Genomic DNA, 25,031 nt, shown 5'->3' on the forward strand with positions numbered 1-25,031 from the left:
ACAGGCGTGCATGCGTTTTTTATTTCAATGGGATTGTATATAGCTATGGGATGAATAAGGTGGTTATGCTTAATAAATGTTTTTGAGTGATTAGTGATGATTAGTATTGAGCGATACCTTCCGATATCGGGAAATATCGGATCGGACCGATACCGAAAAAGTATCGGATATCACCGATTCCGATACCGGAAACCAGTGCAAGTCAATGGGACAGAAATATCGGAATGAAAATAAACCCTTTCTTTCCTTGTAGGTTAATTCTACATGAAGGAAAACAACTAAGAATAATGTAGAATGTATTGGGGGAGGTGGGGGAGACAATAAAGGCATAGAGGTTTAGCCCAATCAAATGGAATAGCAGGAATTAATATTTTTTTTTAAGACGCTCTGAGTTACGGAAATATTGACTATGTTAAGTATTTTTATATTTTGTCAGATATTTATGTTTCACTACTTCCATGCTCTTCACCTTCTTTTTTACTTCTCCCACACTTTCTCCTTCATCATCTTCAGCATCTTTTTCATCCACTTCTTCTTCACCTTCTTCATCTTCTTCTTCTTCACCTTCTTCGTATTATTCTTTTTTTTTACATTCTTCATATTCTACTTCTTCATCTTCTTCATCTTCTTCTTCTTCATCATATTCTTATTTGTGGCAGGCATTCCTGTAGTTGTTATCTATAAAAGGTTGGACATTACACCTTTCGTTCTGCCCGTCACAAAAGATTTACAACAGGATTTGTCCGCGTTCAGTTTGGCCTGCAGCAGCAGGTCTTTTCCAGGGGCACCACGAGGAGGAACGGACTCACCCCCATACACTGCTTAGTCATCTTCTGCTTATAATTTAGATATTATCTTTTGCTCTGATTTTTAGTCTTATGCTTAATGTTCTTCCGCTTTTTGTTCTGCAGCTTCTTGTATTTCTGCTTCTTGGTTTTCTGTCTCTTGTTCTTCTGTATCTTGGTGCTTGTCTTCTCTTCTTTGTCCTCTTGGTCAACTTCTTCAGGGTCATCTTCTTGGTCTTCTTCGGGGTGGTCTTCAGGGTCGTCGTCTTCGGGGGTCGTCGTCTTCGGGGTCCTCGTCTTCTTCGGGTTGGTCTTCTGGGTCCTCGTCTTCGGGGTCCTCGTCTTCTTCGGGGTGGTCTTCAGGGTCCTCGTCTTCTTCGGGGTGGTCTTCAGGGTCCTCGTCTTCTTCGGGGTGGTCTTCAGGGTCCTCGTCTTCTTCGGGGTGGTCTTCAGGGTCCTCGTTTTCTTCAGGGTGGTCTTCAGGGTCCTCGTCTTCAGGGTCGTCGTCTTCGGGGTCCTCGTCTTCTTAGGGTTGGTCTTCAGGGTCCTCGTCTTCAGGGTCCTCGTCAGGGAGATCTAGAGTGATTACCAAGAACCATTTCAAAAAGCTTGAACTTGGAAATGTAGCAGAAGGTACAAGAAAGCTGAGGAACTACCGAGGACCAGCTGACGGTACTGGAACCCAGATGGGTAGCAGAAGGTACAAGAGCCAATGGAACTGCCGAAGACCAGCTGACGGTACTGGAACTCGGTTACTAAGCAGGAGGTACCTGTGCCAGAAAGCACTACCAAGGACCAGCAGACGTTGGTGGAACTTGGATACCGAGAAGGAGGCACCTAATCCAAAGGCACTGCCGAGGACCAGCTGACGGTACTGGAACCCGGATGGGTAGCAGAAGGTACAAGAGCCAATGGAACTGCCGAAGACCAGCTGACGGTACTGGAACTCGGTTACTAAGCAGGAGGTACCTGTGCCAGAAAGCACTACCAAGGACCAGCAGACGTTGGTGGAACTTGGATACCGAGAAGGAGGCACCTAATCCAAAGGCACTGACGAGGACCAGCTGACGGTACTGGAACCCGGATGGGTAGCAGAAGGTACCCATGTAAAAAAAAGTTCAAGGCCGCGAGCCGGCCGCAGTTACCAAAACCCACAGTCCTACAGGGGGTGCTTGTCCTATTGGCACTATGGAACCAGCCTTCATTGCCAGATCCCGCAGCCCACATAGGAGTCACCTAAACTGCAGGCACCATAGAGTCGGCTAACCCGACCGCAACACGACAGGACAACGCATTGGAGGCAAAGTGACGTTGACACTACCCGGAAACAGCTGGCGTGCTGGAACCAGGCTGGGCAGGAGGGAGTACCCGTGCCAAAGTCACTGCCGAGAACCAGCTGACGGTACTGGAACCCGGATGGGTAGTAGAAGGTACAAGAGCAAATGGAACTACCGAGGACCAGCTGACGGTACTGGAAGCCGGATGGGTAGCAGAAGGTACAAGAGCCAATGGAACTGCCGAAGACCAGCTGACGGTACTGGAACTCGGTTACTAAGCAGGAGGTACCTGTGCCAGAAAGCACTACCAAGGACCAGCAGACGTTGGTGGAACTTGGATACCGAGAAGGAGGCACCTAATCCAAAGGCACTGCCGAGAACCAGCTGACGGTACTGGAACCCGGATGGGTAGCAGAAGGTACCCATGTAAAAAAAAGTTCAAGGCCGCGAGCCGGCCGCAGTTACCAAAACCCACAGTCCTACAGGGGGTGCTTGTCCTATTGGCACTATAGAACCAGCCTTCATTGCCAGATCCCGCAGCCCACATAGGAGTCACCTAAACTGCAGGCACCATAGAGTCGGCTAACCCGACCGCAACACGACAGGACAACGCATTGGAGGCAAAATGACGTTGACACTACCCGGAAACAGCTGGCGTGCTGGAACCAGGCTGGGCAGGAGGGAGTACCCGTGCCAAAGTCACTGCCGAGGACCAGCTGACGGTACTGGAACCCGGATGGGTAGCAGAAGGTACAAGAGCCAATGGAACTGCCGAAGACCAGCTGACGGTACTGGAACTCGGTTACTAAGCAGGAGGTACCTGTGCCAGAAAGCACTACCAAGGACCAGCAGACGTTGGTGGAACTTGGATACCGAGAAGGAGGCACCTAATCCAAAGGCACTGCCGAGAACCAGCTGACGGTACTGGAACCCGGATGGGTAGCAGAAGGTACAAGAGCAAATGGAACTACCGAGAACCAGCTGGCGGTGCTGGAACCCAGGGTAAATACTAAAAACAGAGTGGAGCCAGAGGTGTAATTGGAACAAGTTTTAAATCCGTAGTACAGTGGATGTGGACAAAGCAGGAGAATTTGCCGGACACACAGCTGGGGATCAGCTGACGTTACTGAACCCCAATAACACTGGAGCAAGCGTTGACTGTGCAGACGGCACTTCTGAGCAGCAACTAGCGGTATTGGAGCCCAGGGTAAATACTAAAAACGGAGGAGCCAGAGGTGTATTTGGAGGAGGTTTTAAATCCGTAGTACAGTGGATGTGGACAAAGCAGGAGAATTTGCCGGACACACAGCTGGGGATCAGCTGACGTTACTGAACCCCAATAACACTGGAGCAAGCGTTGACTGTGCAGACGGCACTTCTGAGCAGCAACTAGCGGTATTGGAGCCCAGGGTAAATACTAAAAACGGAGGAGCCAGAGGTGTATTTGGAGGAGGTTTTAAATCCGTAGTACAGTGGATGTGGACAAAGCAGGAGAATTTGCCGGACACACAGCTGGGGATCAGCTGACGTTACTGAACTCCAATAACACTGGAGCAAGCGTTGACTGTGCAGACGGCACTTCTGAGCAGCAACTAGCGGTATTGGAGCCCAGGGTAAATACTAAAAACGGAGGAGCCAGAGATGTATTTGGAGGAGGTTTTAAATCCGTAGTACAGTGGATGTGGACAAAGCAGGAGAATTTGCCGGACACACAGCTGGGGATCAGCTGACGTTACTGAACCCCAATAACACTGGAGCAAGCGTTGACTGTGCAGACGGCACTTCTGAGCAGCAACTAGCGGTATTGGAGCCCAGGGTAAATACTAAAAACGGAGGAGCCAGAGGTGTATTTGGAGGAGGTTTTAAATCCGTAGTACAGTGGATGTGGACAGAGCAGGAGAAATTGCCGGACACACAGCTGGGGATCAGCTGACGTTACTGAACCCCAATAACACGGCAGCAAGTGTTGACTGTGCAGACGGCACTTCCGAGCGCCAACTGGCGGTGTTGGAGCTCAGGGATAATACTGAAAACAGAGGAGCCAGAGGTGTAATTGGAGCAACTTTAAAATCTGTAGTAGTGAGAATGTGGACAGAGCAGGAGAAATTGCCGTCCGCACAGCAGGGGAACAGCTGACGTTACTGAACCCCAATAACACGGCAGCAAGTGTTGACTGTGCAGACGGCACTTCCGAGCGCCAACTGGCGGTGTTGGAGCTCAGGGATTACAGTTCAGGTGGTAGAAACATGAACAGAACAGGAGACCTGGATACTGTTGCCAACCAATTATTTATTCTGGAAGAGGACTGGCAAATTCATGAGAGATCCAGGCCTTGTTCATTTTGAGAAAAGTAAGCCGGTCAACGTTATCGGAGGATAGTCGCATGCGACGGTCTGTTAGTACACCACCTGCGGCACTAAAGATGCATTCCGATAATACTGTAACGGGTCTGGGAGGCGGAACCTCAGAGCTACTATACAAGGGGGCGGTCCTTGTAAGGGAGCGGGTGGCGACCAGGGAAGACGGGCAGGCAGTCACAGCAGGTGACCGGGACAGTCTCTGGGTGAACGGGCAGGAGGTCACGGCAAATGACCGGGGCAGTCTCTGGATGAACGGGCTGGAGGTCACGGCAAGTGACCGGGGCAGTCTCTGGGTAAAGGGTAGGTACGACCTGTGATGGCTGAACCTCCAGGTAGGCTAGCAGGCAGATGGAAGATGTATGCTCCCAGGTGAGCATGCGAGAGTCTCTGGATGAACGGGTGGTCACAGCATGTGACGGCGGATCTTCCAGGTAGGCAAACAGGCAGGTAGCGGCGGAGCGCTCCCAGGTGAGCGGGCAAGAGTCTCTGGAATAGCAGGTGGTCACAGCACGTGACGGCGGAGCCTCCAGGTAGGCAAGCAGGCAGGTAGCGGAGGAGCGCTCCCAGGTGAGCGGGCAAGAGTCTCTGGAATAGCAGGTGGTCACAGCACGTGACGGCGGAGCCTCCAGGTAGGCAAGCAGGCAGGTAGCGGAGGAGCGCTCCCAGGTGAGCGGGCAGGAGTCTCTGGAATAGCAGGTGGTCACAGCACGTGACGGCGGAGCCTCCAGGTAGGCTAGCAGGCAGGTAGCAGATGTGCGCTCCCAGGTGAGCGGCCAAGCTGGTCCATAGACAGACTGACAGGAGTAGGAAGGCAGACCGTCGGACCTCAGGCTAGCAAGCAGGTAGCAGGAATATCAAGCAGGAAACAGACAGCAAACTGGCAGGACTCTGGCAGGAATCAGGCAGGTAACTGACAGGTAACTGGCAACGGGACCTGAGGGCTGAAGCAGAGTGGTGAACAGTGCAACAACATTGCTCGGGCACCTCCATTTTGGAGGAGGTGCCTTATATATGGTGAAGTCCTCCGGCCATTGGCCGGGGACTCCTTAGGACGGCGCGCGCGGCCCCTATAAGAGGGAGGGAGCGCGCGCACCCTAAGCACAGTGGCCGGGAAGGAGCGCGCGCTGCCAGCAGAGCGGGAGGAGGACGCCGGGCTCGGAGCAGAGAGGTGAGGGGAACAGCGTCCCTGCCTAGCAGAGGGCAGGGACGCCGACGCTACAGTACCCCCCCCTTTAGGCCCCCCCTTTTTTAGGCCAGACAGAAATTTAGCAAGGATGAGAGGGGCATGGATGTTCTCCCGGGGCTCCCACGTTCTCTCTTCAGGACCAAACCCCTTCCAATCTACTAGAAAAAAGGTCTTCCCTCTTACCCTTTTGGTGGCCAGAATGTTCTCTACCTCAAATTAGTTTTCAGCGGAAACCGGAGTAGGAGGCGTGCCTGTAGACTTGGAAAAAGAGTTAAGTACCACAGGTTTGAGGAGAGATACATGGAAGGAGTTAGGGATCCGCAAGTTGGCCGGGAGTTTCAATTTATAGGCCACCGGGTTGATCTGACTGATGACCTCCAGAGGACCGATGAACCGAGGCCCTAACTTATAGGAAGGAATCTTGAGCCGGACATACTTGGACGAGAGCCAGACCTTATCCCCTGGACGGAATTGAGGAGGATCCAGACGTTTTTTTCAGCATGTCTTTTCATACGCTCGGATGACAGAAGGAGTGCGGACCGGGTACTCTCCCATATGGAGGAAAATTTGTTAACAAGAGATTCTGCAGCCGGATTGTCCACAGAGGTGGAGACGGGAAACGGGATCCGAGGATGCTGACCGAAGACTACAAAAAACGGGGATTTGGAGGAAGATTCGCTCTCGTGATTGTTGTACGAGAATTCGGCCCATGGCAGGAGATCCACCCAGTCAGAATGGTGGGCATTAACGAAGTGCCGGAGGTAACTGGTCAGGATCTGATTGATCCGCTCCACTTGACCATTAGACTGTGGGTGGTAAGCGGAGGAGAAGTCCAGGGTGACGTCTAGCAATTTACAAGTGGCTCTCCAGAAACGAGAAGTGAACTGTACCCCACGATCCGACACGATGTGACGGGGCAGGCCATGAAGACGGAAGATGTGGCGGATAAAGTCTTTAGCCAGCTCGGGTGCAGACGGGAGGCCTGGTAGGGGAATGAAGTGAGCCATCTTGGAAAAGCGGTCAGCGACCACCCAAATGACCGTACAACCGGCAGAGACGGGAAGATCAGTTATGAAGTCCATCGCTATATGCTGCCAAGGGGGCAGCAGGTACTGGCAGAGGAAGGAGGCGACCGGCTGGCAGGTGTCTCGGAACTTTGTTGCGGGCGCAGGACACACAGGCAGAAACAAAGTCTATTACATCCTTGTGCAGGTTAGGCCACCAGTAGTGCCGGGTAATAAGCTGGAGCGTCTTTTTCTGACCGGCGTGGCCAGCTAGTTTAGACGAATGACCCCAGTGTAGGATCTTCTCCCGATCAGGTACCGATACGAACGTCTTACCAGGAGGGAGACGATTTAGACTCACGGGAGCCACCTGCATTACTCTGGCGGGATCTATGATATGTTTAGGTTCTTCCTCGAGGTCAGATACCAGAAAGGAACGGGACAAGGCGTCCGCTTTGATGTTCTTGTCAGCCGGGCGAAAATGTAGAACAAAATCAAAGCGAGCAAAAAACAAGGACCACCGGGCTTGGCGCGGATTAAGACTCTGGGCATGCTGGAGATGAGCCAAGTTCTTGTGGTCAGTGTAAATTATTACCGGATGAAGAGCCCCCTCGAGTAGGTAACGCCACTCCTCCAATGCCAGCTTGATGGCCAATAACTCTCGTTCTCCTATGGAATAATTGCGCTCAGAAGAGGAGAAGAGTCTGGAGAAGAAGCCGCAAGTTACCATCCTCCCGGAAGAAGATTTTTGAGTAAGTACAGCTCCGGCTCCAGAGGAGGAAGCGTCAACCTCCAGAAAGAACTGCTTGTTGCTGTCCGGACGATGCAGCACCGGGGCGGAAGAGAAGGCCTGTTTTAAGGAAAGAAAGGCCTCCTCTGCTTCGGACGGCCACTCCTTGGGATTAGTACCCTTACGGGTGAGCGCGGAAATTGGGGCAGTCCGGGAAGAGAAGTGTGGTATGAAGAGGCGGTAGTAGTTGGCGAAGCCCAGGAACTGCTGAATGGCCTTCAACCCCTCCGGTCGGGGCCATTTCTCGATGGCAGACAGTTTCTCTGGATCCATTCGTAGGCCGGTCTGAGAAATAATGTAGCCCAAAAACGGAAGCGAGGTCTGCTCAAAGAGGCACTTCTCATATTTAGCGAAGAGGTGGTTCTGCCTGAGCCTGAGCAGGACCTGACGAACGTCCCTCCGGTGAGTCTGGAGATCCGGAGAGAAGACCAAGATGTCGTCCAGGTACACCACAACGCAGGAGTAGAGAAGGTCCCGGAAGAGGTCATTGACCAACTCTTGAAAGACGGCAGGAGCGTTACAGAGACCAAAGGGCATTACCAGATATTCATAGTGGCCGTCCCGGGTGTTGAATGCAGTCTTCCATTCATCCCCTTCACGGATACGGACCAGGTTGTACGCCCCACGGAGGTCCAGTTTGGTGAAGACTCTAGCCCCCCCTCAGGCGATCAAATAATTCTGGAATGAGCGGAAGGGGGTACTTATTCTTCACCGTGATCTGGTTAAGGCCTCTATAGTCTATACAGGGACGGAGAGAGCCGTCCTTCTTTTTTACGAAGAAGAAGCCTGCTCCCACCGGGGAGGTAGATTTCCGGATGAATCCCCTGGCCAAATTCTCCTCAATATATTCGGACATCGACCGGGTCTCAGCAGCGGACAATGGGTAAATACGCCCACGGGGAGGAGTAGTACCGGGTAACAGGTCGATAGGACAGTCGTATGGTCTATGAGGGGGTAATGTCTCTGCCTCCTTTTTATTAAAGACATCAGCAAATGACCAATAGGGAATCGGAAGTCCAGGTAGATTAGTTGGGGTAGGAGAAGGACGGACGGGATGAACAGGAACCAAACAAGTCTTATGACAGTCCTGTCCCCAGCGAAGGACTTCTCCGGTCTGCCAGTCAAGCACGGGTGCATGTCTCTGGAGCCAAGGTAGACCTAGTAAGAGGGCGTGAGAGAGTCCAGGCAGAACATGAAAAGAGATGCTCTCAGAATGCAGCATTCCCACCTGCAGAGTTATGGATTCGGTGATGAGTTGGATGGGACGTGGTAAGAGGCCCCCATCCACAGCAGCGACAGATAATGGTACAGCCAGAGGTTTGGTGGGAATGCGGTATTTTTCTACCAGGGACTGTGAAATAAGATTCCCGGCCGCTCCAGAGTCAAGTTGGGCTAGTTCGAAATAACGATTCTCCCCGCAGATAATAGAGACTGACAGTAGCAGAGATGGAGAGGATTTATTCTTGTCTAGGTCGACCTCTCTGAGCGAACCTAGACACAGGCGTTTCCCGACCTCTCCGGGCAGGTACAGATCCGGTGCTCCTTACTGCCACAGTAGAAGCAGCTCCCTTCGGCACGGCGTAAGTCCTGACGGGTTTTGACCATCTTGGTCTGGTCGACCTGCATAGGCTCAGGAGAGTGTACCTGGGGAGAAACGGAGGGAGAGACGGGTTTCTGAAAAGTAGGAGCTAGACGTGGAAACCTCCTCTCACGGGTGACCTCTTTGGCACGCTCCTGGAACCGTAGGTCAATCCGGGTGGCAAGAGTTATTAGGTCATCGAGAGTGGTAGGAATGTCTCGACCGGCAAGTTCATCTTTAATACGGCCAGACAGACCCTCCCAGAAGACAGACACCAGAGCGTCGTTATCCCAAGCCAGCTCCGAGGCAAGGGTACGGAACCGTATGGCATATTGGCCCACGGTGAGATTTCCCTGGTGGAGGCGTAGCAGAGATGATGCGGATGAGGTCTTCCGTCCGGGTTCGTCGAAGACTTTCCGGAAAGCCGTGAGAAAGGCAGGCAAGTCGGACACCAGGGGGTCTCCTCTCTCCCATAGAGGATTTAGCCAGGCCAGGGCCTCCCCGGTGAGATGGGACATGATGAAGGCAATTTTGGCCCGGTCGGAGTTAAACTGGTGGGACAGGAGTTCAAAGTGCAGGGTGCACTGATTTATGAAGCCCCAAGCCTGAGCGGAGTCGCCTCCGAAGCGAGGAGGTGCAGAAAGCCGGGGTCCGGGGTAGGATACCATGGTATTGGTGGGCAGCGGAGCTGCCGGGTTGCGAGTCATGGCACTGGCGGTGGTTGCTGGTGGAGCAGTCAGAGTGTCCAGGCGAGAATTGACATTCCGCAGGTGACCCAGGATGGACTCCTGTTGGGACCTCTGACGGGACAGTTCATGACAGAGGTCCGAGAGCGAGGGAGCTTGGGTGCCACCGGGTTCCATGGCCCGAGCAAACTGTAACGGGTCTGGGAGGCGGAACCTCAGAGCTACTATACAAGGGGGCGGTCCTTGTAAGGGAGCGGGTGGCGACCAGGGAAGACGGGCAGGCAGTCACAGCAGGTGACCGGGACAGTCTCTGGGTGAACGGGCAGGAGGTCACGGCAAATGACCGGGGCAGTCTCTGGATGAACGGGCTGGAGGTCACGGCAAGTGACCGGGGCAGTCTCTGGGTAAAGGGTAGGTACGACCTGTGATGGCTGAACCTCCAGGTAGGCTAGCAGGCAGATGGAAGATGTATGCTCCCAGGTGAGCAAGCGAGAGTCTCTGGATGAACGGGTGGTCACAGCATGTGACGGCGGATCTTCCAGGTAGGCAAACAGGCAGGTAGCGGAGGAGCGCTCCCAGGTGAGCGGGCAAGAGTCTCTGGAATAGCAGGTGGTCACAGCACGTGACGGCGGAGCCTCCAGGTAGGCAAGCAGGCAGGTAGCGGAGGAGCGCTCCCAGGTGAGCGGGCAAGAATCTCTGGAATAGCAGGTGGTCACAGCACGTGACGGCGGAGCCTCCAGGTAGGCAAGCAGGCAGGTAGCGGAGGAGCGCTCCCAGGTGAGCGGGCAGGAGTCTCTGGAATAGCAGGTGGTCACAGCACGTGACGGCGGAGCCTCCAGGTAGGCTAGCAGGCAGGTAGCAGATGTGCGCTCCCAGGTGAGCGGCCAAGCTGGTCCATAGACAGACTGACAGGAGTAGGAAGGCAGACCGTCGGACCTCAGGCTAGCAAGCAGGTAGCAGGAATATCAAGCAGGAAACAGACAGCAAACTGGCAGGACTCTGGCAGGAATCAGGCAGGTAACTGACAGGTAACTGGCAACGGGACCTGAGGGCTGAAGCAGAGTGGTGAACAGTGCAACAACATTGCTCGGGCACCTCCATTTTGGAGGAGGTGCCTTATATATGGTGAAGTCCTCCGGCCATTGGCCGGGGACTCCTTAGGACGGCGCGCGCGGCCCCTATAAGAAGGAGGGAGCGCGCGCCCTAAGCAAAGTGGCCGGGAAGGAGCGCGCGCTGCCAGCAGAGCGGGAGGAGGACGCCGGGCTCGGAGCAGAGAGGTGAGGGGAACAGCGTCACTGCCTAGCAGAGGGCAGGGACGCCGACGCTACAAATACACTAGCAGCAGGGCAAGCTAGCACCCCCAATGCATACTGACTAAGCTCTGGCCATGTATCCAGCTTATAGACCCAAAACTTGAAGGGAGAAGAGCCGTCTGGGAGTACACTAAGAGGGCAAGACATGTAGTCTGTCACCATCTGACGGAAACGTTGCCTCCTGCTGACTGGAGCCGTCTGTGATGGTGTAGACATTTGTGGCGGCGGGGACACAAAACTTTGCCACATTTCGGCCATACTGGTCTTGCCTTGTGCTGAGGCGCTGCTTCTGCTCCCTCTTTGTGCAGAGCTTCCTCCACTGCCTCGACGCACTGAGCTGCTTTGTAAAGCACTAGCAGCACTGCTCTCGGTTGGAATGGAGAACATGATGGAATGCACCAGTGCGTCTTGGTACTCCCGCATTTTACGCTCCCGGTTCAACGGTGTTATGAGGCTTTGTAAGTTGTCCCGGTAGCGAGGATCGAGGAGGGTGGACACCCAATAATCAGCCGTGTTGAGAATGTGGGCGATGCGGCGGTCGTTTCTCAGGCACTGCAGCATGAAATCAACCATGTGCTGCAGACTGCCAACTGGCCAAGAAACGCTGTCCCCTGCTTGAGGCGTGATCTCTGCCTGCTCTGCATCACCCCACCCTCGCTCTAGATACTGACTACTAGAGCATTGTGTACCTCCCTCCTCTGGACAGATGTCTTCCTCATCCATTGACTCCTCCTCATCCTCCTCACAAAGTGTCCCCTGCCTAGGCCTTTGTGAGGAACCACGTTGCGCAGACTGTAGAGAAGCAGATGGCATTTGTGACTTCTCATCCTCCACCTCTTCCAAAACCTCGTCCCTTAGTGCTTGCAGTGTGTTTTCAAGCAGGCAGATAAGGGGGATAGTCATGCTGACTAGTGAATCATCTGCACTCGCCATCCGCGTGGAATAATCGAAGGCACGCAAAACGTGGCAAATGTCCTTCATAGAGGCCCACTCAGTGGTGGTGAAGTGTGAACGGCGCGCACTGCGACTTGTTTGCGCCTGCTGCAGCTGGTACTCCATTACTGCTGCCTGCTGCTCACACAACCTCTCCAACATATGTAACGTTGAATTCCACCTGGTGGGTAGGTCACATATGATGCGATGTTCCGGAAGACGTAATCGGCGCTGCAGAGCTGCAATGCGTGATCTTGCATTGCTGGAACGCCGCAAGTGAGCACACTCTATGCGGACCTTGTGAAGCAGTGAATCAAGATCCGGATAGTCCCTCAAAAAACTCTGCACGACCAAGTTGAGCACATGTGCCAGACATGGGATGTGAGTGAGGTTGCCTAGGCCCAGAGCTGCCACCAGATTTCGGCCATTGTCACACACTACCATGCCTGGCTGGAGATTCGCTGGCACAAACCACACGTCGCTCTGCTGCTTGATGGCATTCCAGAGCTCCTGCGCTGTGTGGCTTCGATTCCCCAAAGAAATTAATTTTAATACGGCCTGTTGACGTTTGGCCACGGCTGTGCTCATATTGGTCACCATAACAGGTAACCGTTCACGGGTCGATGTGGAGGTAGACCGTGACGGCTCCTGCAGCGCTGATTCAGAGGAACTGGAGTATGAGGAGGAGTCAGTGTGTACAGACTGGATTCCTGCAATCCTTGGAGTTGGCAGAACACGTACAGCGCCACTCTCAAGATTTGTACCCGGCTCCACAACATTTACCCAATGGGCAGTGAGGGAAAGGTATCGTCCCTGTCCATGCTTACTGGTCCACGCATCGGTGGTCAGGTGGACCTTGCTACTGATGGCGTTTTGTAGCGCATGTTTAATTTTTCCCTCCACATGATGTTGCAGGGCAGGGACGGCTTGCCTGCTGAAATAAAAGCGGCTGGGCACGTTGTATTGTGGGACTGCCAATGCCATAAAGTTACGGAATGTGTCAGTCTCCACCAGCCTGAATGATAGCATTTCAACGGCCAGTAGTTTAGCAATGCCAGCATTCAGAGCCTGTGCTCGGGGGTGGTTTGCCGAGTATGGGCGCCTTTTCTCCCATGCCTGTGCTAACGATGGCTGTAGACTGGCCTGGGAGTGTGAGGATGACTGGGAAAGTGGTGCTGTGGATGGAATTACACTGTGTCTCTGTACAACAGTGCCAGAGATTCTTCCATGGCGATCCTGTGAGGAAGCCGAACCAGCTGTGTGTGAGCTGGAGGAAGAGGCTACAACACGAGCTCAAGAGGTGGTAGGTGGCGCTGTAGGTTGGCCTAGGTCTTCAGTGTGTTTTTGTAACTCCACCACGTGCTTGGTCCGCACATGTTTCCACATATTTGTGGTATTGAGGTTGCTGACACTTTTCCCTCTTTTCACCTTCTGATTACACAGCTTGCATTTGACAAAGCAAATGTCATCTGCAACTGTGTCAAAAAAGGACCAAGCACTGCAAGTCTTGGGAGCGCCCGCTTTGGATTTTGGAAGAGCCATGCTCCTAATGGGTGCCGAAGTGGAGGCTACAGGCAACCAAGTCTGCCCCCTCCCTCTCCCTCCTTTTTGGGCCGTTCGGGGAATCTCTTCCTCAGAGCTGATCCCACCACCTTCCTGTCCTTCACGCCATGATGGGTCAAGGACCTCATCATCTACACCACCCTCTTCAAACAACTGCTTCTCCTGGGTAGTCTCGACAGCACAGTACGCACCAGAAAGTGGCACCTGAGTCTCATCATCAGATGCGTACTGAGGTGTGCTGCTGACCATAGGCACTGGCCCACCCGCCTCTTCAGATTCAGAGAGACAAAACGGTTGCGCATCACTGCATACTACCTCTTCTTCAAATTCTCGAATTCTGCTTGGCTGGCCCCCTCTTTCCAAGCCAAGAGATTCAGAGAACAGAAGTAGAGATGGCTCCTGTCCAGGGCTCTCTGACTGCCTGGGCAATTTGGCAGGTGGTGAAGAGACAGATGGGTGCTCTTCAGTGCTCAGGACCTGAGAGGATCTGGAACTAATTGAAGTCGATGCGTTAGCTGCCATCCATCCGACAACGGCTTCAATTTGGTCCTCGTGCAGCAGTGGGGTACGGCTAGCTCCTACAAAGCTGCGCATAAAGGGCTGTTCCCTGGTAAAACTGGGGGATGCTGAGTCACTGGTGCCCGCAGCAGGCACAGAATCCCCACGTCCTCTCCCTGCAGGCACAGAATCCTCACGTCCTCTCCCTGCAGAAACTCCACGCCCACGACCACATGCCTTACTCCCTGCCTTCTTCATCTTGGTAGACTGATAAAGATAGGCAGAAAAGTACTAAGGGCTTAGTGTGCTTATTCCTGAACAGCTGCTAACAGGTATAAGAAACACTAATTTTATAAAGTGTGGACTAGACTTTAATATGAGCTAATGTGGCCTACACAACTGTAAAGTGGAGTGTTTGGTGAATTTTATTTAGGTTTTTTTTTGTCACAAAAAGACACTGGATGTGCCTAAAGATGTAATAACGATAGTATCACAAACTTTTTGTAGCTGTTACAATGTAGGAAGGTAACCTACAATGCAATAGATGAGGCTGCAAAAAATAGGCTAATACTAATCTGGCTGGGGCTGCAGGGCCCAATGCTCCAGAAAGGCTCCTCTAACTACTCCTATATAGTGTGTTTGGAACCAATTTAGCTGAATATGGATGGAACCACCACACTAATAGGAGAAATCAGGAAAAATTATGAATTGGCAAAAAAGGACAATGTATGAGGCAGTGACACACACTGAGTGCACTACAACCAGACGTGGTTGAAGCACACACTACAGGGTGAGCTGCACTCACACACCAGACCTTGCAGACAGCGGTGAACAGCACAGAGAACTGTGCACTAGCGCTGCAAGGCACAGCGATTTATAAAGTAGCTTGGGTAAAGCAGTATAGAGCAAATAGGTAGCTAAAACTGTCCCTCAGAACAACAGCGTCCTATCCCTAACTGAATTCACAGCAGAGTGAGCTCAAAATGGCGGCGGCAGCTTTTATAGTGCATCATGACATCATTTCAGCAGCCAATCACAGCCGTGCCATTAGTTAAGATGCCTACATGCCTAACAGGATGTGCCCACACTTCTTAGGATCCTCATTGGCTGAATAAAATGAAAATGGCTCATTGCATTATGGGAACTTCCGATTCCGGTATACGATATTGCAAAAGTATCGGAATTAAGTATCGGAATTCCGATACCGCGAATATCGGCCGATACCCGATATTTCAGTATCGGAATGCTCAACACTAGTGATGATGATTAACCTGTTTCAATAAAGAAGAAAATGCGCAATAAATCATAATCTGATTATTTTGATTGATTGTCATGATGAAAATATCTGTCGACGCTTCAATACTAATTTTTAGTCCTCTAGGCGTTGGGTCATTCCATAGTCTTCAAGTTCCTTTTTTCCTAAAATACATCTGCTTTGTCTCTGTTCTTATGGAGAGAAATGTGTGTCTTAGCTGTTCTTTTACACATATGCACTAGCCGTATAATGAAAAGTTGTTGCTGAACCCATTTTTGTAGTATTTTTAGAATGCAAAGCAAAACTCATCAGTCTTGTAGTTAAATTGTGTTTTATGAAGCAGTGTCCAAGTTAGCTCCATTGTTGTGTATGTGGAGTGACTGTCTTTTCTCTCCATTGTTTGTTATAATGAAGGCTCTAGGAATGATCATACAGCTTCTAAGTTTAGCCTCTTGTTGTCATTCTAGAAATAACTTGGGAGAACAGGGGTGCCGAGCTTTGCCTTTGTGACTTCCTGTTAGAGGTTTCAGTCTGGGCCGGTTACGTCAACCCTTTTTTTTGTGAAGAAGAAAGTTACATCAGGAATTTTGTCACTGGTGATATAATCCCTTACATAAGTGGTAAATAGACTAAATAAATAACTGGTAAATAAATTTTCTAAAGAGCCACAAGGACAGATTCATTGAAGTAGATTTTAATTAAGTTTATTACTAGCTGGGTTTGAGTGTTGCTGGACAGCGTAACACTCTTGCTGTATGTGCCCATGCCAGGACCCCTCAGAGTTACACACTTTATGATGCACAGTGGAGATGTCAGACTTGACCCATTTAGTGATCTCGCCTTTGCAAGCTCCTGTAATGTCAGAGATTTATGCACTTGTAAAATGATTGCAGACGCTCCAGCCAAACACTCTGTCGAAGTCCTGTTGGGTCCATAATTGAGCTCAAGCTGTTGTTGCCTAATGTGTTTTTACGCATTTTTATTGTTCTTCTTTTGGGACACAACCCTAGAAACCTTACTGGTTTCATGGCCTGCGCAGATGAAAGAACTAGTTTATATGCACTTTTCCATATAAAGCAATAATTGTAGTTCGAAAGCAGAAACTTTATGGTTACCATTTAATACTTAGCAGATACAGTTGAATCCAGAAGTTTGCATACACTATAGAAAAAGACACATATGCATGTTTTTCTCAATATCAAACATGAAATCAGAATAAACCTTTCCCGTTTTAGGTCATTTAGGATTATCATCATTTTTAATATTTTCCAAATGCCAAAATAATAAGAGAGAGAATGTTTTAAGGCATTTTTATTACTGCAAAGTCAAACGATAGCATATATTTCATTAGTATTTGGTACCATTCCCCTTAAACTGAATGACTTAGGTCAAACGTTTGGGATATCCTTCCACAAGCTTCTCACAATAGTTGGTCGGAATTTGGGCCCATTCCTCCTGACAAAACTGGTGTAACTGATCCAGATTTGTAGGTTGCCTTGCTAGCACCTTTTCAGCTTTGCCCATGAATTTTCAATAGGATTGAGATCAGGGCTTTGTGATGGCCACTCCAAAACATTGACTTTGTTATGATTAAAGGGGTATTCTCATCTCCAAGATCCTATCCCAATGTGTAGTAGGTATAATATTAGCAAATACCTCCATTTAGAAATGTAATATAGTTCTTCTGATTCGCTATGTCACTTACCCCATGTGCAGGGCATTGCAGGACCTTGGGTATCCATGGTTACAACCACTAACGCCTCGCTAAGGAACTGTCACTATATCAGTAGTCATAACCATGGATACCTAAGGTCCTGCAATGCCCTGCACATGAGGAAAGACATTGCGAATCAGAAAAACTATACTACATTCATAATTGGAGGTATTTGCTAATATTATTATTATTATTACACCCACTACATATTGGGATAGGATCTTGGAGGTGGGAGTACCACTTTGTTACCATTTTGGCAGTATGCTTCGGGTCATTGTCCATTTGGAAGACCCATTTCCGCCCAAGCTTAAACTTCCTGGCTGATGTCTTGAGATGTTGCTTCAGTATTACCACATAATCTTCTTTTCTCATGATGCCATCTATTTTGTGAAGTGCACCAGTCTATCCTGCAGCAAAACAACCCCACAACATGATGCTGCCACCCCTGTATTTCACTGTTGGGATGCTGTTCTTAGGCTTCCAATCTTCTCCCTTTTTCCTCCAAATGTAACGATGGTCATTATGTCCAAAAAGTTCAATTTTAGTTTCATCAGACCACAGTACATGTCTCCAAAAATTAAGGCCTTTGTTCCTGTGTGCATTTGCAAACATTAATCTGGCTTTTTTATGTTTCTTTTGGAGTAATGGCTTCTTCCTGGCACAGTGGCCTTTCCACTCATGTTAATACAGTACTCGTTTCACTGTGGATATTGACACAATCTTACCAGCTTCCGCCATCATCTTCACAAGGTCTTTTCCTTTTGTCCTTGGGTTGATATGCACATGTCGGACCAAAGCATCTCTGGGACACAGAACCTGTCTCCTTCCTGAGTGGTATGATGGCTGGACATTCCCATCTTATTTGTACTTGCGTATAATTGTTTGTACAGATGAACAAGGCACCTTCAGGTATCTTGAAATTGTACACATGGAGTACACATGGATGAGCCAGACTTGTGCAAGTCCGCAATTCTCTTCCTGATATCTTGGCTGATTTCTTTAGACTTTCCCATGATGCTACACAAAGAAGCAATGTGTTTCAGGTATGCATTAAACTATATCCACAGGTGTGTCTCTAATTAACTCAGGTGTTGCCAAAAAAACTTTGGAAGCTTCCAAACATATGACCTCATCATATGGGCAGTCCAGAATTGTTTAAAGGCATAGTAATCTTAGTGTATGTAAACTTTTGACTTTGCAGTAAGTAATAAAAATGCCTTAAAACATTCTTTCTCTCTCATTATTCTGGCATTTGGCAAATATTAAAAATTATGGTAATCCTAATTGACCTAAAGCTTGAAAAGTTTATTCTGATTTAATGTTAGATATTGAGAAAAACATTCATATGTGTCTTTTTATATAGTGTGTGTAATTGTAAACTTCTGGTTTCAACTGTATTATTTAAAAAAACAAACAAAACATAAACCGTGTATGTTTATGTGTGTGTGTGTGTATATATATATATATATATATATATATATATATATATATATATATATATATATATATATATATATATATATATATATACTACACATAAGTGATCATGCAAAAGGTTACCAGAGTACCCAAAGGAAACCTACGCAAACACGGGAAGAACATACTAACTCCCGGCACATGACTATTTGTCAAGATTTTGTAAGTTCTCCCCATATTTGCGTGGGTTTCCTCCAGGTTCTCCAGTTTGCTCCTACACTTCACAATCCTACTGATAGGGAATTAAGATTGTGAACTCCAATGGGGACAAGTGATGATAATGCCTGTAAAGTGCTGCCTGATATTGTGGCACAATATAAACAAAGCATAATAATAATAAAGTTTGGGACAAAGATATTGATGATCCTTAGGGTAAGTCAACAGTATCAAATTGGAGGGGCTCCTATATGTGTTGCCTCCACCCTTCAGCCAATGCAAATTCACAGAACACCACAGTTTCATACATTGTATAGTAGCCGTTCATCAACATTATAGTACCAGACGACTTCTGTGAGATTCCTGGGTCGTCTTGCATACACTGCTGTTTTCAGATCAAGCCACAGATTTTCAATGATGTTCAGATTTGAGGACTGTGAGGACCATTGTAAAACCTTCAGCTTGCACCTTTTAAAGTAGTCTATTGTGGATTTTGATGTGTGTTTAGGATCCATTTGTAGAAGTCATCCTATTTTCAACTTCAGATTTTTAACAGATTGTGTTATGTTTGCTTCAAAAATTTGTTGAAATTTAATTGAATGCATTCTTCCCTCTACCCATGAAATGTTCCCTGTGCCATTGGCTGCAGCACATGATAGATATATGTAAATGGGGGTGCACTAGTGCCAATCATAGGGCAAAAAATGACCGGGTGCAAAATACCTACATTGACCAGATAATCTGAAGCAAAAAAAGAAGAAAGAGATAATGTAATATGGAAATGCACACCTATGAGTCAATAGTGTTAAATCAAAAATTTCCAAAATTTATTAATGTGCACTGACACAAACATGCTAAAACCAATTAGTTAGAGGAGGCTGGGTTTTAATAAGGCTGGGAAATTTGCATCACCTGGCTTTTCCTAATGATGATAGTGAACAAGCCGTAGCACACAAATCTCCAAGGGTGCCAAACTTTTGCATTTGCCCATTTTCCTTTATGTAATTTTTAAAATGTAAAAAATAACAATGTACAGTGGTGGCCAAAAGTATTGGCACCCCTGCAATTCTGTCAGATAATACTCAGTTTCTTCCTGAAAATGATTGCAATCACAAATTCTTTGGTATTACTCTCTTCATTTAATTTGCTTGCAAGGAAAAAACACAAAAGAGAATGAAGTAAAAATCAAATCATTGCTCATTTCACACAAAACTCCAAAAATGGGCCAGACAAAAGTATTGGCACCCTCAGCCTAATACTTGGTTGCACAACCTTTAGCCAAAATAACTGCGAACACCTGCTATCCGGTAACCATCAATGAGTTTCTTACAATGCTCTGCTGGAATTGTAGACCATTCTTCTTTGGCAAACTGCTCCAGGTCCCTGATATTTGAAGGGTGCCTTCTCCAAACTGCCATTTTGAGATCTCTCCACAGGTGTTCTATGGGATTCAGGTCTGGACTCATTGCTGGCCACCTTAGAAGTCTCCAGTGCTTTCTCTCAAACTATTTTATAGTGCTTTTGGAAGTGTGTTTTGGGTCATTGTCCTGCTGGAAGACCCATGACCTCTGAGGGAGACCCAGCTTTCTCACACTGGGCCCTACATTATGCTGCAAAATTTGTTGGAAGTCTTCAGACTTCATAATGCCATGCACACGGTCAAGCAGTCCAGTGCCAGAGGCAGCAAAGCAACCCCAGAACATCAGGGAACCTCCGCCATGTTTGACTGTAGGGACCGTGTTCTTTTCTTTGAATGCCTCTTTTTTTTTCTTGTACACTCTATGTTGATGCTTTTTGCCAAAAAGCTCTACTTTTGTCTCATCTGACCAGAGAACATACTTCCAAAACGTTTTAGGCTTTCTCAGGTAAGTTTTGGCAAACTCCAGCCTGGCTTTTTTATGTCTCGGGGTAAGAAGTGGGGTCTTCCTGGGTATGCTACCATACAGTCCCTTTTCATTCAGACGCCGACGGATAGTACGGGTTGACACTGTTGTACCCTCGGACTGCAGGGCAGCTTGAACTTGTTTGGATGTTACTCGAGGTTCTTTATCCACCATCCGCACAATCTTGCGTTGAAATCTCTCGTCAATTTTTCTGTTCCGTCCACATCTAGGGAGGTTAGCCACAGTGCCATGGGCTTTAAACTTCTAGATGACACTGCGCACGGAAGACACAGGAACATTCAGGTCTTTGTAGATGGACTTGTAGCCTTGAGATTACTCATGCTTCCTCACAATTTGGTTTCTCAAGTCCTCAGACAGTTCTTTGGTCTTCTTTCTTTTCTCCATGCTCAATGTGGTACACACAAGGACACAGGACAGAGGTTGAGTCAACTTTAATCCATGTTAACTGGCTGCAAGTGTCATTTAGTTATTGCCAACACCTGTTAGGTGCCACAGGTAAGTTACAGGTGCTGTTAATTACACGAATTAGAGAAGCATCACATGATTTTTCAAACAGTGCCAATACTTTTGTCCACCCCCTTTTTTAGGTTTGGTGTGGAATTGTATCCAATTTGGCTTTAGGACAATTCTTTTTGTGTTTTTTCATTGAAGACAAATTAAATGAAGATAATAATACCAAAGAATTTGTGATTGCAATCATTTTCAGGAAGAAACTGAGTATTATCTGACAGAATTGCAGGGGTGCCAATACTTTTGGCCACCACTGTATATATATATTTTTTGCCTAAAATACAAAAGAAATGTGTCATGTTTAACTTCAGCTCTTGCAGAGATCCTTTCATCTTCAACTTGCTTAACGGTTCATAATAACAGTAATTTTGAGCAGGGGTGCCCAAACTTTTACATTCCACTGTACACCTGACGAAACCAGGTCTAAATCTAATACATTTGATTTAATTTTCAATACTTTGGTTAAAAAAACAGCTATTTATTAAGTGTGCCTTTTAAGAAATGTTACAGCAGTCTTAATATGTGTACATGATTGTGGCAGTGGTGCTCCAATTGCTTTTTTCTTTTGTCAGCTCATTTTTTTTTCAGACTGAAACAGCCACCAAATTTGTTTCAGAAATCCCAGATTTCAGTCACTTGTGATTTTTTTTCATTACATCTCCTGGACATTGTGACGGAAATCTTCCTTGTTCCACCTGACTGTATTGGTTATTAACAGAACACATTTTTAACTTCAGGGTTTGAACAGAACTGATTTTCAAATCTTTGGTCATCTTTTATCTTTTTATATTCTCTTCCAGGCTTAAAAAGTTAAAATACTTTTCTTACAGATCTGTGCCAAATTATTTAGCATTTTCCATGCTTCAGTAACTAGCAAAATCAGAGTAGCGGGGAAAAAGTGCACAAAGGTTTCTCAGAAGCTCAAGAAACTCGTTGACTATTTAGGCTAAAGCTAGACAGACATTTTCTAGAGTTTTTTTTTCCAATAGAGTAACCAAAACCTTAACAAGAAATGTCACATTCATTTTCCTGTTACACTATATATTACTACTATATTAGCTACTACTTCTTAAAATCTGAAATCCTAGCACTTCACGATTAACATAAACCTCTAGCGACACTTGACTGGTGGGATTTTCTAGCTATTTAATTCCCACAGACAGTGATGTAGGAGCATTTGTTTATTTATTACTTTGGAGTTTTTTTTTTAATAAGAGATAAAAAGTTTAGATGGTGATATAGACATAGGGGCAACAGTGCAGCTTTATACTAAGTCTAAAAAGTGTATCAAATGTATCAATTTGGCTCATTTTGTTTGCCCAATCTGGTGCGACTTTAGAGTGTCTAGTCTAAGTTTACACCCTTGGCTTAATTTACATCACATTTTGGCATAAGCCAAGATACTCCTCTTCTGCTATGCCACACTTCATTTTAAGCATGTAGTCCAAAATGCATAATAATGAGTCATAGTACAGGTTTGATCCGTGTAAGGCTGCATTCATATGATGAGTATTTGGTGAGTTTTTGATGTTGTAGAATTTACTGCATCACTTCAGCACCTATTAACTAAATTAATTGCGTTTTCTTTTTATTGTGCTTTTTTACATGCGCTTTTATTGAGTTTGTAACGCTGAGGTTTTTGTCTCTTTTTTGCTATGTCATATTTTATATAAAGCTGCTTTATTTTGAATACTTCCTGGTATTTTTCTTTGATAAAGCTTAGATAGAGTCATATATGGATTACATGTGTTTTTTTTACCTGTGGATTTTCTGCTCCTAATTCAATGGGAATAATCTGCACATAAAACTCAGCGTACGCGCAAGAAAAAATTGACATATTGCTGATTGAAAAGTCGCACTGCACTTCAGTTTACACAGTTTAAAAGAAAATAATGTGAATAAAATAACCTTTTTTGTAAAACAAGTGGGTACGTGGTGGCAAAAGAGAGAGCGCACACACAAAATAAGAACAATGATGAAATATATACAAAATAAAATTACTGCTATCGAACATCGCGATCCGGTATGTACCTTTTGAATTTGAAATAAAACAGTTTTGTTTTTTTTGTGTGCAAATTAAGCATTTTGTGCACTTACCCACCAATTCTCCACCATAGACTCCATATCTATTTGGACAAGGCACAGATATGGATGCATACTCTTTTTGTTGTCATGTGAACGTGTGGTAATTTGTATGTATATTATCAGTCTAAGCAATCAAGGATATGTAAGCTATTTGATCAGGACTACCTGTATGACCACTAAGGAGACCCTATCACGAAACTTGTGCGACACGCAACATCTGTGAAATGATGTGCTTCGCCTGAACTAACCATACTGCTGAAAAATGCTTACAAAGCTGCAATAATTAGCATTACATGGTACACCGCTTCCCTGTGGCTGCATCATGTATGAGCATCATATAGAAGACTCAATTCTGTGATAATAAATAGGTTCAACAGTCCTGTAATAGTAAAAAATGGTAAACCTCTAACAAAACTCTACCTCGGATGTATAAACACAAGAGCCCCACTATGTCTACGTATTAAATCATAAAGAAATTACACAAGACACTATTACTTTAAGGTGATTTTAAAACTGTTCTCTTATTTATCCTGTTGTAAAAATTTGATTCATTGCATAGTTTTCATGCAAGGGCATGAAGTAGTTTGGGGAGGTTGATATGTTATTACTGCTATTGTGCCATCATGATCAGTGGCCGGAACACGTATACTACTTGCCACCCACTGATCTTCCATTTATCACCTGAAAGTCTGTCCTCACGGGAACTGCTTAAACCAAGCACCCTTGGTGTGGCCGAGCAGCAGAGTGCACGTTCCCACCTACTTGATTTGCATCAGTCTCCATTCCTTCCTTCTTCCTTGATTAATAACTCTGGCATTACTAGAGCCAGAGGAGGGTGGAGATTTAGACAAAACAAGTAGGTGGGAAGGTGCACTGAATTGTCTGGCTACTCTAAAGGTGCACCGAGTGATTGTGCTTGGTTTGATCAGTTGTTTTGTGCTTATAGACTCCCTTTCAAAGATCATACTCCTAGGATCAAGACTCAGTTTTGCAGACTGAAAATGTTGTTAGCAAGTTTTGTTTCATGTGAATGCAACGGCTAAGCATATTAAAAGGAACTTGTAGGGAAATTCATCCTGCCTTTGGTTCAGGCAGCATGAACCTCTTGATGTGTTCTCCTTTTATTGTTGTGCACATTGCAAGAATCTCATTAATATAAACAGCTTCCATTATTTGAACCTTCATACTTATGTTTAGGAAGTTTTGCCTGTTTATCTCAAAAGACCAGTCTCCCCATTTAAAACATGGCCAAAAGGCTTTACAGTGGGTCCTTCCCTTTTTTTGTGACACAATCCCTATTTCTGTAGATCATATAGAATTCTCTCATAATATACAGTACAGACCAAAGGTTTGGACGCACCTTCTCATTTAAAGATTTTTCTGTATTTTCATGACTATGAAAATTGTACATTCACACTGAAGGCATCAAAACTATGAATTAACACATGTGGAATTATATACTTAACAAAAAAGTGTGAAACAACTGAAAATATGTCTTATATTCTAGGTTCTTCAAAGTAGCCACCTTTTGCTTTGATGGCTGCTTTGCACACTCTTGGCATTCTCTTGATGAGCTTCAAGAGGTAGTCACTGGAAATGGTTTTCAAACAATCTTGAAGGAGTTCCCAGAGATGCTTAGCACTTGTTGGCCCTTTTGCCTTCACTCTGCGGTCCAGCTCACCCCAAACCATCTCGATTGGGTTCAGGTCTGGTGACTGTGGAGGCCAGGTCATCTGGCGTAGCACCCCATCACTCTCCTTCTTGGTCAAATAGCCCTTACATAGCCTGGAGGTGTGTTTGGGGTCATTGTCCTGTTGAAAAATAAATGATGGTCCAACTAAACGCAAACCGGATGGAATAGCATGCGGCTGCAAGATGCTGTGGTAGCCATGCTGGTTCAGTATGCCTTCAATTTTGAATAAATCCCCAACAGTGTCAACAGCGAAGCACCCCCACA

The 25,031-nt window shown here is 47.0% G+C and overlaps 1 protein-coding gene across 3 annotated transcripts in view; it reads left to right on the forward strand.

Annotated features, from left to right (window-relative positions):
* Window positions 1–25,031, forward strand: part of XXYLT1 (xyloside xylosyltransferase 1) — a 353,271-nt gene that overhangs the window by 254,427 nt on the left and 73,813 nt on the right. The gene's annotated exons all lie outside the window — the stretch shown is intronic.

Source organism: Phyllobates terribilis, unplaced genomic scaffold (assembly GCF_046119375.1).
Source record: "Phyllobates terribilis strain yellow unplaced genomic scaffold, ASM4611937v1 Scaffold_3__8_contigs__length_932513732, whole genome shotgun sequence".
Lineage (NCBI taxonomy): Eukaryota > Metazoa > Chordata > Amphibia > Anura > Dendrobatidae > Phyllobates > Phyllobates terribilis.